Here is a 17,551-nt window from a genome sequence, read left to right as displayed (position 1 = left end):
GTTTGTGAGGGTGTACCTGGGCAGCCAGGCTGCAGGTTGCCAGGCCGAGCAAATGCACATGACTGATGTTTGGTTATCGCACTCACAGAGCCTGGCTGTTCGGAGATCTTGTTTGGTTCACTGCATGCGAGCATCCGCTGTCTCATTGACATGTCTCGTCCGCATGCATGCTGCGCTCGCGCGAGCTTGGCCGCATAGAAACGAAGCCTAGCGGCGTTTCTCCAGGGCCCGGCGGCGGCGTCGTATTTGACTCCTGGGAGCCGGGCTCACTCGCAGGCCAAGGCCGCAAACACGGGAGCCTGCAGCCCACGAGCGCAAGGCCGGCCCGAGCCACCCTCGCAAACGCACCTAGTAACTGTGTCCCTGGCATTCCATTTGCCTAGGACGCCATGACAGCCGTGTGTTAGCGTGAACGTGGCACGTGAGCCGTTGATATCAAGGGCCGTTGCTACTGGAAGAATATTATTCACCACTAATAGAAGAATTAATTAATATGCTAGTTAATATCTCGATTAATCAAGCCGCGTATATATACTCGCCGGAAGCGAAGCCGCGGAAAAAACACTGACAGAAAGAAATAGAGAGGGGACGCTGACGCAGACGGGGAAGGGGAAGAAGAGAGGGAACTGGGACTTGCCGCCCCCGCCTCCGCCAAATTCCCCACTCCTCCGCCACCGCCACCACCCACCCCTCGCTCCGCTCCGCCTCCCGAATCCGGCGTCGCCAAGCAACCTCACTCCTCGTGCCGTTCTCAGAACCCTACCCGACCAATCCGCCCGATTCCCAGCTGCCGGCTTCGCGTCGGGCGCGCCGGAGCAGGGGAGGGGCGGAGGATCGGATCGGCAGCCGCAGGAGCATTGAGCGATGGCTGCCGTGTAGGATGCAGCTGGACTCCGCCGGCCGCCCCCTAGCTGCTGCTGCTGCTGTTGCTGAAGTTCCGATGCTTCGGCCACCGCGATCCTAATAGGAGCGGAGGGTGGAGTACCGGTGGAGTGGACCGGGCGGCTGGTTGATCTCCGTGAGCTCCAGCGCCTGCTCACTGGGAGGTGGTGAGGTTGTTGCCGGAGGCGTATGGAGGAACCTGGGAGGGAGGGGGACTCCCCCGGGCCGCCGTGGGCGCCGAGCGAGTCCTCAGCTTTCCGGGCGTTCGCTGCGGCGGTGGGGGAGCGGGCGGAGGCGTCGCCTTCAGGCCCGGGCAATGGGGATTCCGCCCGCTCAAGCAACCTCCGCGCCGTCAGGAAGAGGCCTGTACGTTTCCTGCACCTTCCCCTCTCTTGCGGCTACCCAGAGATGCTTGCTTCCTGCTGCCGTTGTACGGCCTCGATTTGCTGAGTTCTCAATTAGATTAAGCAATTCGCAAACGTTGATGCAATTGGGACGTAGTTCCGTGCTGGACTGCTCGTAGTAAATCAAAAGCTTATTAAACTCTTACGACTTCAACTATTCAAATCATCATCGATGCTGCTCCTGCTGCTATTTCTCTTGTTCTTGTTGCTTGCACGCATAGTTCAAGCAACTATGGTTTGACCAGGTGGTCTAGTGTTTTCACTCAAATCGTATTTGGCTCTTAATTCCGTTAAGTGCAAACTTCATGCCTCCTAACCATATATTTTGTATGCATCTTATACAAATTTCGTTTGCACCATTGTATTATAAGTAGTACGGAATATTTACTAGCTTCATTTTTTTTACTCTGTTCTAGTCTTGTTGTCACTACCACTAGCGCAGCAGAACATGTTCGCTTTTAATTTGATCATAAGTGATATGGAGACAACTTACAACTTACATCATGCAAGGATCCTTGTTATTGTTAAGTCAAAAGAATCTTTCTTTAGGTTGTTATGGGTGTTTAAATTATACAGACCTGATTAGAGGACACAATGCTGTAAGGACATCCTTCAAGATGAGTAGGTTTGATACAGCCCATTTGTCACAGTCGTTCTTGTGTATAATATGCACCTCTTGTGCATATGTCTACGATGAGTGATGATCTACTCTAAACTACATTTGTTTATTCATGCAGTTTGTTGCAAGATTAACCACAGACATCATCCAAACTTTTGAAAAATGCAACCCTGAGTTTAAGTACTCAGAGTCACTAAACCCCAAGCGCTTTCTCACCAATCCTGCAGTTCCTGTTCACAACGATGGTCTTGACAATGCAAATTCTGATCTCATATTGTATGTCAACCTGGAACTGGTTAATAAAAAGTCAAGCCGGAGGTTAGTTTTCTTGTCTTTATTGTTTATAAATTACCAAATTCTTCCATTTCACAATATAAAGCCATTTGCTCAGGAGTTTTCATTTCACAATATAACCACTACTACTTTAATGATGTGTAAGAGATTAGGTGGTTGTACTGTACCATATAATGGATGCATGTGTGTTCACTGGCCATCAAGTTTCCCTTAAGCTTAATGCCTCCTTTTGTATTTGTTGGGGTTATGGACTAATGTTTTGAAAGGAGTGTGTCGGGTTCATAAACCCGGGGTTCCCAATGGACCCGCTTCCCTACAAAACCCGGCCCAGCAGGCGGCGCAGCGACAACGCGGGCCTGGGCCGGCCCAGATACATAATGATAGGCCGAGACAACGATCTGGTCCCCGACCGGAAGGCCTGGCCAAGGTGGGACCGCAGTCCGACTCCGACCGAGGATACGCCAGACCTCTGCTCGCTGCTCTTTTCCGACCGACACGGTCGGAACCGACTGGGAACGACTGACCGGGGACGCCCGCTCGGTGAGGGCCCGGGGATCAGGCGGAGCAGATAAGGTAAGGCGCTCAAGTCAACCGCAATACCGAGGACCGTACCCTACCATGCTCTGTGCACCTGCAGGACGGTGCCACCAGGTCATGCCAGGCGGACACTATACAACCTTTCGGACGTGACAGCACAAACAGTATTGTAGGCGCCGACGTTTGCCGTGCCAGGCGAACATGGTAGAGCCTGCCAGATGCGTCTGAACATAAACAGTATTGTGGGCGCTGACGACTGTCTCGTACCCGATAGCGTGGGCAACAAGACTAGGTAGCACACGTATACACTCTCTCTCTTTCTCTCTGACTTGTAAGGCCATCCCTTTCAACTATAAAAGGGGATGCGCTCTCTCCCAACAGGGGGGGGGGGGCTAGACGACTCGAGGACTTGACGACCTGAGGACTCGAACAGCTCAATAGCTCTAGAACTCGACAGCTATACAGAACATACACTCCAATACTTAGCGCACGTTAGAGCATCCGTCACTCTCTTCCATTCGGTTCAGAGTCCGACCGGGCCTTTAACACCCCCCTTCTCATTCCTACTCGTTTGTATCCCACAACAAACTTCGAGCACCTGGGCTCAGGAATAAAGTCACCGACCGACTGAAACTGGACGTAGGGCACGTTGCCTGAACCAGTATAAATCTTGTGTCATTGAGTGCTAGGCCACATCCGATCACAATGCACGGCAAAACTACAAATATTTACTTATTGGTCACTTTTTGCACCGACAGAGTGTGTAATATTCTAGAATTTTGTGTTCATTTTCTATAAGTAAAAATTGCTTGGGTGAAGTTGATGTTCATATATATATTTGAGATCTGTTTAGACAAGCCTTGATGAACCCAGTTGTTTAGTATAGTTGGGCTTTCACAATGTTTAGAATCTTCTTTCTATGCATGGGCTTATATGATGAAGCTTCACTGCTCCACTACTATTTGACATTTTACATTTCAGAAGAGTTCAGGATTTTGAAACTACTCATTGTTGTATTTGTTGGGGTTATGGACTTATGTTTTGAGAGTGAGCATTATCTATTTTTTCTGGTAATTTTGTGTACATTTTTTACAAGATGAAATTTGCTTTGGGTGAAGTTGATTTTCATATAATATTTGATAACAATTAGACAAGCCTTGATGAACCCAGATGTTAGTATAGTTGGACTTTCACAATGTTTGGCTTCTTTCAATGTGTGGGGCTTATACGATGAACTTTCACTGCTCCACTACTATTTGACATTTTACATTTCAGAGTTCAGGATTTTAAAACTATGGACATCATTAAAATAGGCCAAACTTATTTTGATACTTCGTGAATTAGGTATGTTGTCCAAGAAATGCTTGGCCAAGGTACCTTTGGACAGGTTGCGAAATGCTGGGATGCAGAAACTAACAATTATGTTGCAGTGAAGGTTATAAAGAACCAGCCTGCCTTTTACCAGCAGGCTATCATGGAGGTCTCTTTATTAAGATTGGTATGGTAGTCTACGTTGCAAGTTAGTATTTACTTTTACTGGATGATTGCAAAAATATGAATCACACTGCGACTATAATATCACCTGCAGTTAAATGAGAAATTTGATCCTGATGATCAACACCACATTGTCCGGATGCTGGATTTTTTCCTCTGCCAAAACCATTTGTGTATAGCCTTTGAAATGCTCGGTAACAACCTGTAAGATAACTTTCATTTAACTTATCTTCATCAATCTAACTATCTGCACTAGATTTGATTCATGCGGTGACATAAACCTACATTTTCGTAGGTATGAGCTGTTGAAAAGGAATAGTTTAAGAGGTTTGCAAATGAAATATGTTCGAACTTTCTCAAGACAGGTGTGTTGTCATTTTAATATGTTGACTGGATGTCTAATGTATCTGTTACGATATGTGATGTGTATATTCTTTCAGATATTGGATGCCTTGATTATCATGAAAGATGCCGGCATTATTCATTGTGATCTAAAACCAGAAAACATCCTTATAGCTTCAACGTGAGTTAATTCGTCTCAATGTCAGTGTTGGCGTTCATCAGTCCTGTAGCCTGATGACTAAGTGGTGACTTTTGCAGTGTAAAAACAGCAGCTGGAGTGAAAGTAATTGATTTTGGATCAGCGTGCATGGAGGGTAAAACCATTTATTCATATATTCAGGTTTTGTTTGAACCCACTCAGCAGTCTGAATTTTATGCTATAGTAGTATTTTATCGATTTCAAGTCAAACTTCTACTGTTTCCTTTTTCAGAGCCGTTATTACAGGTCTCCAGAAGTACTTCTTGGTTATCCGTATCCTGTGTGTCATCTCTACAATCACATGCATTATCTATAGACTATAGTTATACAAGCATCTCATAATGCATAAATCGTTTTGCTTTTGTTAGTCTATGTTGAAGCCTCATTATGATTTGTGGCTTTGTGAATTTTAACTTGTCAACTTGTGCGCTTAACAAATGCCAGATATACTACTGCCATTGATATGTGGTCATTTGGCTGCATCGTTGCTGAGCTGTATATAGGGCTGCCTTTATTTCCTGGTGCATCAGAATATGATGTTCTTTGCCGTATGATTGAGATTATTGGGTTAGTGCTTCCTACTGAAAAATTAACCCCTTGGTTTTAAGTTCCATTTGGTTATTTTTGTGTGTGAATCACCTATACTGGATTAGGTGGTAACTGTTTGGGCTATTTCACTTTAATTAAGAAAACTTGAACTCCATAAAAATCTGCTTTCTCGAAATTCAATTATAAACAGTGGGCAACCACCAGATGATCTCCTACGTGAGGCTAAAAACACTGGGAAATTTTTTAAGCATGTTGGAAGTATCTATCCTAGTAGCGAGGCTCGGAATGGCGCTAGCAGTGCATACAAAATTTTAAGTGAAGACGAGATCGAAGCAGTAAGTTTAATGGTTTTCTTGAAGTTGTCCTTATGGTTTTGTCAATACCATGCCTTATCTATAACCTGGTTGCATCCTTGAACACAGAGGGACTCCAAGAAGCCGAAGGTAGGGAGATGGTATTTCCCTCGTGGAAGGCTTGATAGACTGATATATACATACCCTTGGAAGAATTTGAGCGAGGAAAACTTGCCAGGTTAATACTGGAATCCTTGCTTTAGTGTTGTATATGTTCCCAGAGATTAGTGTTTCTTCGTCACTATTTTTTGGTCCACCCAATGTTTATTTCAATAAGCATCTCTCTTGCACAATAAAGACTCCATATTGAATTAGTCTAATGGCGCTTCCATTTTTTCAGTTTGTAACAACTCACAGGGGATGACATGGAGGTCCCTCAACCTTCAAAATTTATATGATACTGTAGCATAACTATTTTCTTCAATCGCAGAGATGGTATTTATATTTATCAGTGACGTCTGCATTAATGTGGATTAAACTATGAGTCTGCAGCTCAGTGAACTACACACTAGTTAGGACCTAACTCCAGCTGCATGTCTCATCCAGATTGTGTGCTTCAGTTGAATATGCTTCATGAACTGGACAAATTACATGGACTTATAATACTTGCATGTACTGGAGCTATGCAGCACATTTGATGCTTTATTAATGGGCCACTTGCATTCATTGCAATGACGAGTGCAAATTTCTTGAATGAAAATTGCCATACCCATGCGTTTTAAAAAAAAAAGCAACAAACAAATCATAGTTTTTGTTACAAAGTTGAAAGTACCACGATATATTCTCACTTCTTGCAATTTCTGTTCAGAGACAGAAAAGGCTGATTGCTTGGCTTTGGTTGATTTCTTAAGAGGACTTGTTGAGTTTGATCCTAATAAGAGATGGTCACCGCTGCAGGTATTTGCTATGACACCAGTACATTTTCGTTTTTGGGTATAATATTGTCTTTGTAAACTGGAATATATTTCAATCCTGATGCCTCTAAACTTTATATTACTTGGTTTCTATGGAACTAATTTGTATCTCGAAGAATCATTGGATGTTCTTCACAAATGCTAAAACCTATTTCAGGCCTCATATCATCCATTCATCACTGGTGAAGCCTTCACTGGTCCTTATGAGCCTGTCCAGGAGACCCCACGAATTGTAAGTACAGTCTTAATCCAGGGTCCAGATTGCTTGCTGCATGAATTTTCTCACATCCTACTCCCTCCGTATCGGTAATTGAGGTCGTTTTAGGGGGTGACATTGTTTGCTCAATTGAAGTCGTTGTAGATCTTTTAACCAGGTTTTGGACGCGACTGCCCCCGGACTCTTCGTTTCCTATTGCGCTTATTCATTCATGGGAGCAATAAAATCGCACCCCTTCGGTTGCGGTCCTCTCTGCTCCCCCTTCCTTCCTTGCTCGCTCCACGCATGGCCCATCAGCGACAATGCCGGCGGCATCGCGGAGATGGCCGGCATGCTCCCTCATCAAGTATTGGCCAAGCAGTCACACATAAAAACATTATTTTAGGAATGTTGCTCTCTGAAGAACCTAAGAGCGTCTCCAAGAGTTCCCTAAATATTCCTCCTAAAAAGTATATGTTTCCCAACTCCTAAAAAGGTTTTAGGAGAAAAAAAGAAGATCATCTCCAATAGTTCCTAATATTTGACTTCTAAAAAATCAAATGTTGGTCCCACTTGTGTATATACGAACACATATGCAAAATGCAGGCAATAGCATTCATGTCAAAAGCACAGGCTATCTGCAGGCAGCAGGCGGCAGCAGCAGGCAACAGCAGGTAGCAATCAGCAGGCAGCCATCGACGCTACGCGGCCATCAGCAGGCAAGAGCCATGGCCGCCCAAATCCAAAGCCACGGCCGGCCACAGTTCTCAAATCCACATCCACTGAAGCCTCCGCAGCGCAAGCAGACAACTAAGTGAGATATAAGAAGGCTGCAGCGATTTTTAATTTCCATTAGTAGTGTGCTCACCACGAGCCACAATTCTAAGATAGACCAAAGCCAAAACTTCCACTGATTTTTCAACTTAAGATTTAGTTCAAACAGAGCAGCTAGAACCACAGACATGACTGCCGAAACTGAAAAGAGTAAACTTTCACTCAATTGCCGCTAGAACCCACCATCCAAAAACCACAAATCCAAACCACAGACATGACTGCCTAAACTGCAAAGAGTAAACTTTCACTCAATTGCCGCTAGAACCCACCATCCAAAAACCACAAATCCAATTCAACAATCAAACCAAGAAGTGAATAAGCCAGGCCCTGCCATTGCCGAACCTAACTGTTCCCACAATCAACCCAGTCCCCGGACCTCCAACAACCACCATGCCCAGTCGCCTACCAGCTTGGCACAAGCACCCCTAAAAACCTGAGAACCGAACAATCCAACGACACGCGGCTCCAACAAGAGCGGCGCCTGAAACTAGACATGAGCGGCGGGGAGAGTCTCTGGTCACGAGGAGCCACGCACCTCGAGGACGAAGCTGACGGCATTGCCGAACCGGGGGCGGCACTCGCGGGGCACGTGTGCGAGGACATCCGCGACGGCGTCCTCGAGCGGGCGCAAGACGGCTGAGACCAGCGCCAGGAGGTCAGCGCACTCCTCGCCCCGCAGCGCGCCCATGGGCGCGTAGGTGGATGGCTTCGGAACTGCTGCCGCCGCCAGAACCCTCGGCGGCGCCGACGGCGAGGTGCCGGTGCCGGCCTCGTCGTCCTTGTCAGACATTGGTTTGATCGGAGAAAAGCGCGCGACTCAAGTTGCGAAGGTGGAAACCGCCCAGGAGAAGGATCCGCGCAACTCTAAGAGCCGCGTAAAGTTACGCGGTACTGCCTTAGTTTTCTCAAGTACCAAAATATTAGGAGGATGGATTAGAAACTGTTGGAGAGAGATTTTTTCTTATTTTTCTAAAAACCAAGTATTAGGAAGGCAAATAGGGAACTCTTGGAGATGCTCTAAGGTCATTATTCTAGTAAGAACATAAGAACACCATCTATTCTGGTGGCAAGTTCAAATGCAAACCAGCAAATGCTTCATTGTCATCTAGTAGAGTGGCACAAGAACATGTACACTTAGACTTCAAATAATGATGCATGCATCAGGAACTCAGTGTTGCTAGTCGGTAGATGCACGGCAATGTTCCAACGCAGCCGTTTAAATAGAACAAGCAAGTAGTAACCCAAACGTTAGATCAAATGAGCGCCAAAAGAAGAAAAATCGAGCGGCAGTGAACAGATCGATCCTAAATTCGCGCCATGCGAGCGCCAAAGGGAAAAAATTCATTTACGTGCGCCATGCAAGCGCCAAAGGAGAAAAAAAAAACACAGTGCCATGCAAAAGCCGGGGGGGGGGGGGGGGGGGGGGGGGGGGGGGGAGGGATACGCGCGCCATGCAAAATTCAAGCGTCAAGCAAAAATACCGCGCCAGCAAGGGATCAAACCTTGATCCTCTTGCCTCGGGCCTTGCCGCGCTCTCCAGCTGCGAAAATGTTTGTTGCATGAGAGATACCCGCAACCCGATTTAATAATGGCAAACAAGGGAAAATACATCCTAATTAATCACTCCTTGATATGCTAAATCCTGTCCAAAACGACCTGAATTACCAGTATGGAGGGAGTATTTGTTTTGAGATAAAGTAGATTGCTAGTAGCGGATATGCTCCAAAAAAGCATGGGAGATAAGTTAGTAAATATCTAGTTTGTAAGTCAAGCATCTTATGTCTTTTTTTGTGCTGTAGCCTGTTGGTCGTGCTGCAGTAGTTGACCACAATCCAGGAGGCGGTCACTTGCTGGGTGCTGGTCTTTCTCCTCAGGTTGCAAGTGTTTTCTCTCATGCTTTTGTTTTGTTGATAAGTTGTAAGATATTCCTGTAACATCTTATTATGGCATTTTTTTTTAGGTTGGAAGCATTAACAGATGCTTACGATTTAACAATGCTTTGCAACCAAATATGCCTTTTTCATATGGAAGCAGTTGTGGCAGTTTTGGTAGCCATGGTAGCTTTAATGATAATGCTGGCTTCAGCTATGGAAGTTATGATTTTAACAGTGTCAACATATATAATTCACCGATGGATCCTTCTGGGTTTAATGTACGTTCACAACTTGGAGGATCGTTTCTCGGATCTAGTCCGGATATTCGACGAAGACCTCATCTCTCACATGGTGGTGGCATTCGGTTAAGTCCTGGTGGTCCAGGGCATATGTCTCTTGGGGCCAGTCCATCACAATTTACACCGCCAAATTCCCAGATGCAAATCCCAACAGGTCCTAATGGAAAGTATGGTGCCTCTCCTTCAAGAGGTGGACATGGCTCTTCGTTGGGAAAGGTTGCTGCTGTAGGCCAATACAATAGGAGGAGGAATCAGGGCTATCCACCTATGCCAGTGCCACCACATGAACACACATCTCAACTGATCCAGGGACACCAAGGAGATGGTGTCAGTACTGCTCGCTTTGATGCATATGGCCGAGGAAATTCTACCTACCTACACAATGCACTCCCTAATTCTAGTCATTATAGCTGGAGATCTCAAAGGGGATTTGGCAGTGTTTTACCTTTGGACCCTTCTTCTAGTCATGGTTCTTTTCCACCCACCAATTACAATGGCTTTCCTTTACACTCCGATGCGTCAGCAGATACATTGCCCTCCACCTCATCAGTACCAGATCCAGCCGATTGGGATCCCAACTATAGGTAATGGTGCATTTTAAAGTTATTTATTTGAATGTATCCTACAACTTAAAGGTTCCTTTGCTATTATAATGTGCAGTGACGAGTCGCTCCTGCAAGAGGATCGATCATTGTCAGCTGGGTTAAGTGGTCTTCACCTGAGAGATGCAAGTGGCCAAACAAACAGATCTAGCAGATTGGCACCTATTCAAAGTCATGATATTTTAAGTTCAAACCCTTCGCCTTTAAATCAAAGGTATCATAGTAATTTTTTGATGTGATTAGACGTGCTCAGGCGTGCGTAACAGAAGTTACCCCTCGTTTGAAAGCTTCTGATCAACCACCAGCAGGCAAAGGGGCCTGTAGCCTAGTGGTTGCAGTGACCTTAGTAGCACCCTAGGTCTTGGGCTCGAATCCCCATGGGAGTGGATTTCAGGCTGGTTAAAAAATGTCACTGGCTGGTTCCCCTGGTCGGCATGGATGAACCGACCTGTGGTGGGCGGGCCCTCGTGTAAGGGGCTGACAGTGGGTTGGGCCTCAAAGCACGGGTTAATGTATGAGGAGGCCCAGCTTTCAGTGTGAAATACCGCGGGGGTGGTCTTTCCCCCACCGGCCAAGTTTTTTTTTATCGACAACCAGCAGGGATGCATTAGTGTCATTTTATTTATTATGCATTGATCAAGTATGCATTTATATAGTTTGTTCGCATCTTTAGGAAAAAAACACAGCTCAAAGTTACTGCCTATATATCTGTGCTGTTGGTTTCTATTGCATCATACCTTGCACCGTTGCATGCCTTTGAGGAACTACCATCATTGAAAATGATGTTCCACATGAAAGTAGTATTGATTTTCCCACTTCTTCTCATTTAAGTTGCCTGACTCTGTTCAAAGGATCTAGATGCACATACCATTGTCTTTAAGGCAGTTCAAGTGGAGTTGCTGCTTTACTAGTATACATGTTTTTGCTGCAGAAGTGGACACCTGTTTCATGCATCATCCCTGGGAGAGAGTACACATACTCCAGGTCATGTCACATTGGATGGTTACAAACATGCAAATTATTCTCAGCAAAGTTTCCCAAGCTATCGTGGACAACCATTTCAGCAGTACAACAACATGACTTCCAGTTACATCCTGTCCGACGAGGGCTCATCACAATGGTCAACCTGTCTGGACTAATTATAGCCTGACAGAACCTCCACCCACTACCATGGGTGACGGAATGCCCTGGGGTAATTTTCATGCTTTCATACTTAGGATTATCTTATCTTTGTGGTTGGTATAGCCTGTACTTCGCATAGTTATTATATTTCCTTCTGCTTGCAGTTCTCTTTTTCACCTATGATCTTAGGCAAGGCATACAACAACAACAACAATAACATAGTCCTTTCAGTCCCAAACAAGTTGGGGTAGGCTAGAGTTGAAACCCACCAAGAGCCCCTAAGTCACGGTTCAGGCACTTTAATAGCTGTTTTCCTAAGTACTCCTATTCAAACATAGATCTCTAGGTATATCCCAAGCTTTCAAATATCTTTTTATTGTCTCCCCCATGTCAATTTCGGTCTTTCTCTACCTCTCCTCATATTATTAGCTTTTCTTAAGACTCCACAATGCACTGGATGCCTCTGGAGGTCTCCTTTGGATATGGCCAAACCACTTCAACCGATGTTGGACAGGCTTTTCTTCAATTAGGTGCTACCTCTAGGCGATCATGTATATCATCGTTCCGAACTCGGTCCATTCTTGTGTGACCGCAAATCCATCGCAACATACGTATTTCTGCAACACTCAGTTGTTGAACGTGTCGAATCTTTGTAGGCCAACATTCTGCTCTATACAACATAGCCGGTCTAATCGCCGTTCTATAGAACTTGCCTTTTAGCTTTTGTGGTATCCCCTTGTCACAGAGAATGCCAGAAGCTTGTCGCCACTTGATCCACCCTGCTTTGATTCTATGACTAACGTCTGCATCAATATCTGCATCCCTCTGTAGCATCGATCCCAGATACCGAAAGTTATCCTTCTTAGGCACTACTTGACCTTCCAAACTCACATCTCCCTCCTCCTGTACAACTCCGCTAAAGTCGCATCTCATGTATTCGGTTTTAGTTCTGTTCAATCTAAAACATTTAGACTCAAGGGTCTGCCGCCATAACTTTAGTTTCCTATTTACTCCCGCCTAGCTTTCGTCCACTAACACTACATCATCAGCGAACAACATACACAAGGGATATCCCCTTGTATGTTCCAGGTAACCTCATCCATTACTCAAGGATCTTAGGCAAGGCATGCTTCAGAAAATTAATTGGCACTATCTTGTTGTAGTCACATCTTAACCAGTTTCGCATTATTGCAATACCTTGTAGCTTTTACTTTTAATATTCAGAGAAATGGATGTTGCACTTTTAGTTGAATCACTACAAAAAAAAAATCATATTATGTTCGCTCCTACCGTTCTGCCTGCTTTTCTATGCATGTGGGACCGGCTTGAAATTTGTTACTACCTTTGGACCTCAATATCTGACGTGTGACAACTTTTTGGCAGCCAAATTAGCTCCATCCTCCAGTCGGGAACGTCAAATTTTCCTGACCGGAGGGGGTATTGCTAAATGCCAACTATGACAAGTGCATGCAATATTAACTTATACTTACTACATTTCAAATTGTAAGTTCATTGTGGCTTTTCTAGATACATAGTTTTTATTGCGTATCTAGACATAATCTATATCTAGATGCGTAGTAAAAACTACGTACCTAAAAAAGCTAGAACGACTTACAGTTTGGAATAGAGGGAGCAGGGAGTATGTTAATCGTAGCTTGCTATGCAATTACATTTATTTTCAAGAAGCACGTTATATTGCTATCCTATTCTGCACCTAACTCGTCATCCCTATTTTATTCCTATTGCGTATTTATTACTTCCTGTATTCCAAATTATAAGTCGGTCAATTTTCTAGATATATAATAAAAGCTACAGTATCTAGACATAGTGTATATCTTGGATACGTAGCAAAAACTATATACCTAGAAAAACCAACAGACTTGTAATTTGGAATTGAGGGTGTACTATTTATATCTGCGTTCGAGTTGGCTTTTATTTGAAACTTTAGTAAGTCTTCTCTACATGTCATTCAAGCATAATACTGATGCAAATGAGTCCTTGCTGTGTAGGAGGGAGAGCTGGCCATTCGTTTGCAGCGAGCGGACTGCCACCTACCGTTAGGAAGGATTTTGGAAGGATCTTTTAGTCCTGAATCTGGAGGAATGCGGAATGCCACCAAATTGATGGCATCAGTTGTTTGCATTTGCAATTCCGGGTTGGATTATTTGCAGGGGTGGTTACTGGTTTTGCAATTTGTTGTGTTCCTCCGATGTTTCTCCCAGGATGTTTGATTCAAATGATTATATGGTATGGGATATAATTATAGTGTTCGTTCTTTGCTATAGCTGCACAAGTCCAGTAGAAAGAAGTCAGTTGTGCTCCTTGGTACGAATGGTGCTAGTTCGGACAATTTTTCTGTCTCGGTTATTGTCTTCTTTTCTCTTTTCTATTTTTTTGACAGAGAGGGTTCAGAGCTAAGTTCCTGAACCAAAACATGGCTAAGACTGAAGCGAAAGCCACGTGGTCGTGGTGATATGTTTTCTTTTTCGTGAGACTAGAGGGGGCGACTCTGTTCCTAAGCTTTTTCGTTGTTTTGCTACCGCAGGTTTTCTAAGGGCGTCTGTGTTACATACGGTAGAATCTGATATCTCTAGTTATATGCAACAGTCCTTGAATCTTAAAAAGGATATTGCGACTATGAAACAAGTGTGCGCCGTATTAAGAATGCTGCAGAAAACTCTACATGATGTTATTACCAACCATGATAAGATATTAGAATCTAACGAAGCTGGCGTTAAATTCTATAAGCAAACTTAAAAGAGTAAGTGGTTGTTGCTCTTTGACGATCTTGTTTGACCCTAACTCGGTGTCCAGACTTCGGCCTCGCTCAGCCTTGGACCTCTTCGCTTGGCCTCATTTGGCCTCGCTCGAAATTTTGATTCGCTAGCACCCCACGACCTCACCCCCTTCTCGCGCTGCACTCCTTTACTGCACGACCTCATGAGCTGCGCCTCACTTGACCCCTTGCGCCCCCTCCAGCAGCTGCAGGCCCCTCATGCCCCCTCCTAGCGGCGAATCTAGATTAAACTGCTGCCGGGGTCGCACAGATTCATGAACTCAATTTGATGGGGTCGTAGCTGGCCGGAATACGCGGGGTTCCACTGATTCGTACAAAGTTATCGGGGTCGTATGACCCCGACACATGCACTGTGGCTTCGCCGCTACCCCCTCCAGCAGCCGCAGTAGTCGAGTCCCAATGCAACATGTGCAACATCCGATCTACTTTTGAAACATTCAGATGCAACACTTACAACATACGTCTGAAGATAAATGAAACACTTGAAACATGCGAATGAAACACTTGAAAATCATTGCAAACATACGTAACATCCAGATAAAACATTTGCAACATATGTGTGAAACATATGCAACATTCAGATAAACACACTTACAGCATACGTATAACAACCATTGCAACATATGCAACATCCCAATCTACTTTTACAACATCCATACAAAACACTTACAACATAGCTCTGAAACATCTAAACACTTAAAACATATGCTTGCAGCATACGGTTTGAGAGAATGGAGGCTTGTCGGCATGCGGAGTTCAACGGTGTAGAAGAGAAACCTTGCATCGATCGCATTGGTCAAGCAGAACGCGCCGGACTCCGCGGCCACGGTAATCGCCCGCAGCACTGCGTCCGCGTCACCCAAAATGTGGTGTACGAAGAGATCCCGTCTGATTCCGGTGCCGACGCCGGCGGTAAGATGAAGCGCTTTTGCTATGGCAGAGAGGTCGGGCACGCGGATGACGCGCTCGGCGACGGCGGCAGAGTGCACACCACGCACCATGCGGATTGGGGCTGGCGTCGACGGCAGGCCGCGGGGGCAAATGCAGGACCGCCGTGGGGGGCCCTAGATATCGCCATCATGCCTAAGATGAGAGGGTGGGTGGGAGGGGATAGGGAGACCTTCGGGCGGGGACGATCGTGCACTGCTTAGTCTGCTAGGTTAGTGGTGCCTTACCTGTTGCTACCTTTGCCGTGATGGACTGGTATGGGATCTGTGGTTGCATCGGGGTCATTTGGGCTGGCGTCGTGGCCCACGAACGGGAGTGTTCGGGCGGACGGACGTCCTATTCCAAGCATTACCGATTTCGATTTTGCTAGTGTGCAACTGCTACACACCTGCTAGGAATAGCAGATGGGTTTGCAAACACTGATTATGCAGCTATAAATATGTAATTATGTATGCATATGTAATCAATAAAATCAAGTCAGTTTTCTTCAAAACACAACCTGTGTTCTGAAACTTCGGCCTTAGCTATTTCCCTCTGTCCATCCTATAGCTACTGCACTTCTGACAACAATTTGGATCAGGAGGGAGTACGAGGTAATGGCCATAAACATGGTGTGGAACATAGGAAACAGCTTCTATGCCTTGTACTGTATCTACCGTCGGAAGATGCACTCACTTTCCGACAAGTCTGGTACTGTCGGTGTTTCGAGTTGCCACCGACTAGTAAATTTCTAATATTACGCATCTGGCTCGGATGGTGTGCTAAGAGGACACTGAGGTTTATACTAGGTTCAGACAGAATGTCCCTAGCGTCCAGTTCGTTGCTGTGCTCCTGTGTTACTAGCACTGAAAGTTCATAGTAGGGGTTACAAACGGTCGAGAGAGGGACAGGTCCCAAGTCTCTGGTGAGAGGAGCGAACGGGTGCCAAGAGCTCGGTTGCTTCCTAGGTTGTGTGCTTGTGTGTTCTGGTTCGGTTCAGGGTTCGATGGATTCGAGTCCCAATTGATGCGATGTGTTGCGATGATCCTTATGGGACGCCCTGCTTTCCTCTTTTATAGGTCAAGGGAAAGCATGGGTTATAGTGGAGGGAAAAGAGGAGAATGAGAAGGAGAAGAAGTCCTCTAGGATTGTCGGGTCCTTCTTTTCCTTCACGTGGGTCCCGTCGACCCTATAGACATCAACAGGGACAGCTCCACGTCGTGGCCTTATCCGTCATTGGTGCCATGCGCAGGCATCGTCTCCCAGTCGTGGCGCTCCACTCTGTCCTAGCGGACGTCGTGGTGAATTGACGCACCTGTCAGTGCTCGTATGAGGGTTAGGTAGAATAGCACCGGTACGCCCGATGATGTTCCTGATGTGAATCCACTGGTATGGCCCGTCACGACCATGGGTTATATCAGGGCGTGCTAGTCACCTCCCTAGTGTCAGAGCTTTAACCCAGGCCTATTCGCTTGGACCTAGAGTGGTTGGCGATGGTATAGGTCTTCGTCGGGTGAGACGGATCACCGGCCTCGGGGTCGGTCGAGGCGGAGTCCTTGCCAGAGGCTGGGTGAGGCGGAGCGCAAACCCAAGGGTCAAGCGAGGCAGAAGCCCGCCCCCTAGAGGCCGGGCGAGGCGGAAGCCAACCCTCAGAGGTTGGGCGAGGCGAAGCCCATGGCCTCGATGTCGGGCGAGGTGGAGCCCGCCCTAAGAGGTCAGGCGAGGCAGAGCCAGCCCTCAGAGGTCAGGCGAGGCGGAACCAACAATCCGGTTCAACATGCAAGAACAAAGCACATTGATGTCCGCCTACCATTTCATAAGAGATCACCAACAAAAAGGGGATATTTGCATTGAGAGTGTAGGAACCGAAGATTCAACTTGCCGATATATTCACCAAGCTATTGGATGAGAAAAGGTTTTGTAAGCTAAGGAATGAGTTGAATATATTGGATTTCTCAAATATGTGTTGATGCACCCCCCACTTATATGACATGCCTCTCCTTCGATCAATCCGAGGTAAAAGTTGATTGGCATGGCATACATCCTTACTAAGGACATGATTAGTGCATCTAGTCATCCTTCACATTTAATAGGCTCATTCATGAAAATCAAATAAATTTGATGATTGTATGGTACCACTATTGCTTCTATGCTTGACTTGATCTAGTGGTAGCATATGACACGTTTGTGGGCTTGTAAACCTAGTGTTTCATCTAGAAAATAAGCTCTAAGTGTTTTTAACTCAACATGGTACAAGATAACCCTTATTTAAAGGTGTGAAGAAGCTTGTCCTTGGATCAAACTGAGTTAAAT

At 45.7% G+C, this 17,551-nt stretch overlaps 1 pseudogene; it reads left to right on the top strand.

The window, feature by feature from the left end:
- Positions 1 to 574: 574 nt before the first annotated feature.
- Positions 575 to 13,876, top strand: LOC136530911 (dual specificity protein kinase YAK1 homolog; annotated as a pseudogene).
- The last annotated feature ends 3,675 nt before the right edge of the window (positions 13,877 to 17,551 follow it).

Source organism: Miscanthus floridulus, unplaced genomic scaffold (assembly GCF_019320115.1).
Source record: "Miscanthus floridulus cultivar M001 unplaced genomic scaffold, ASM1932011v1 fs_230_3_4, whole genome shotgun sequence".
NCBI lineage: Eukaryota > Viridiplantae > Streptophyta > Magnoliopsida > Poales > Poaceae > Miscanthus > Miscanthus floridulus.
This window is presented reverse-complemented; position numbering and strand designations above follow the sequence as displayed.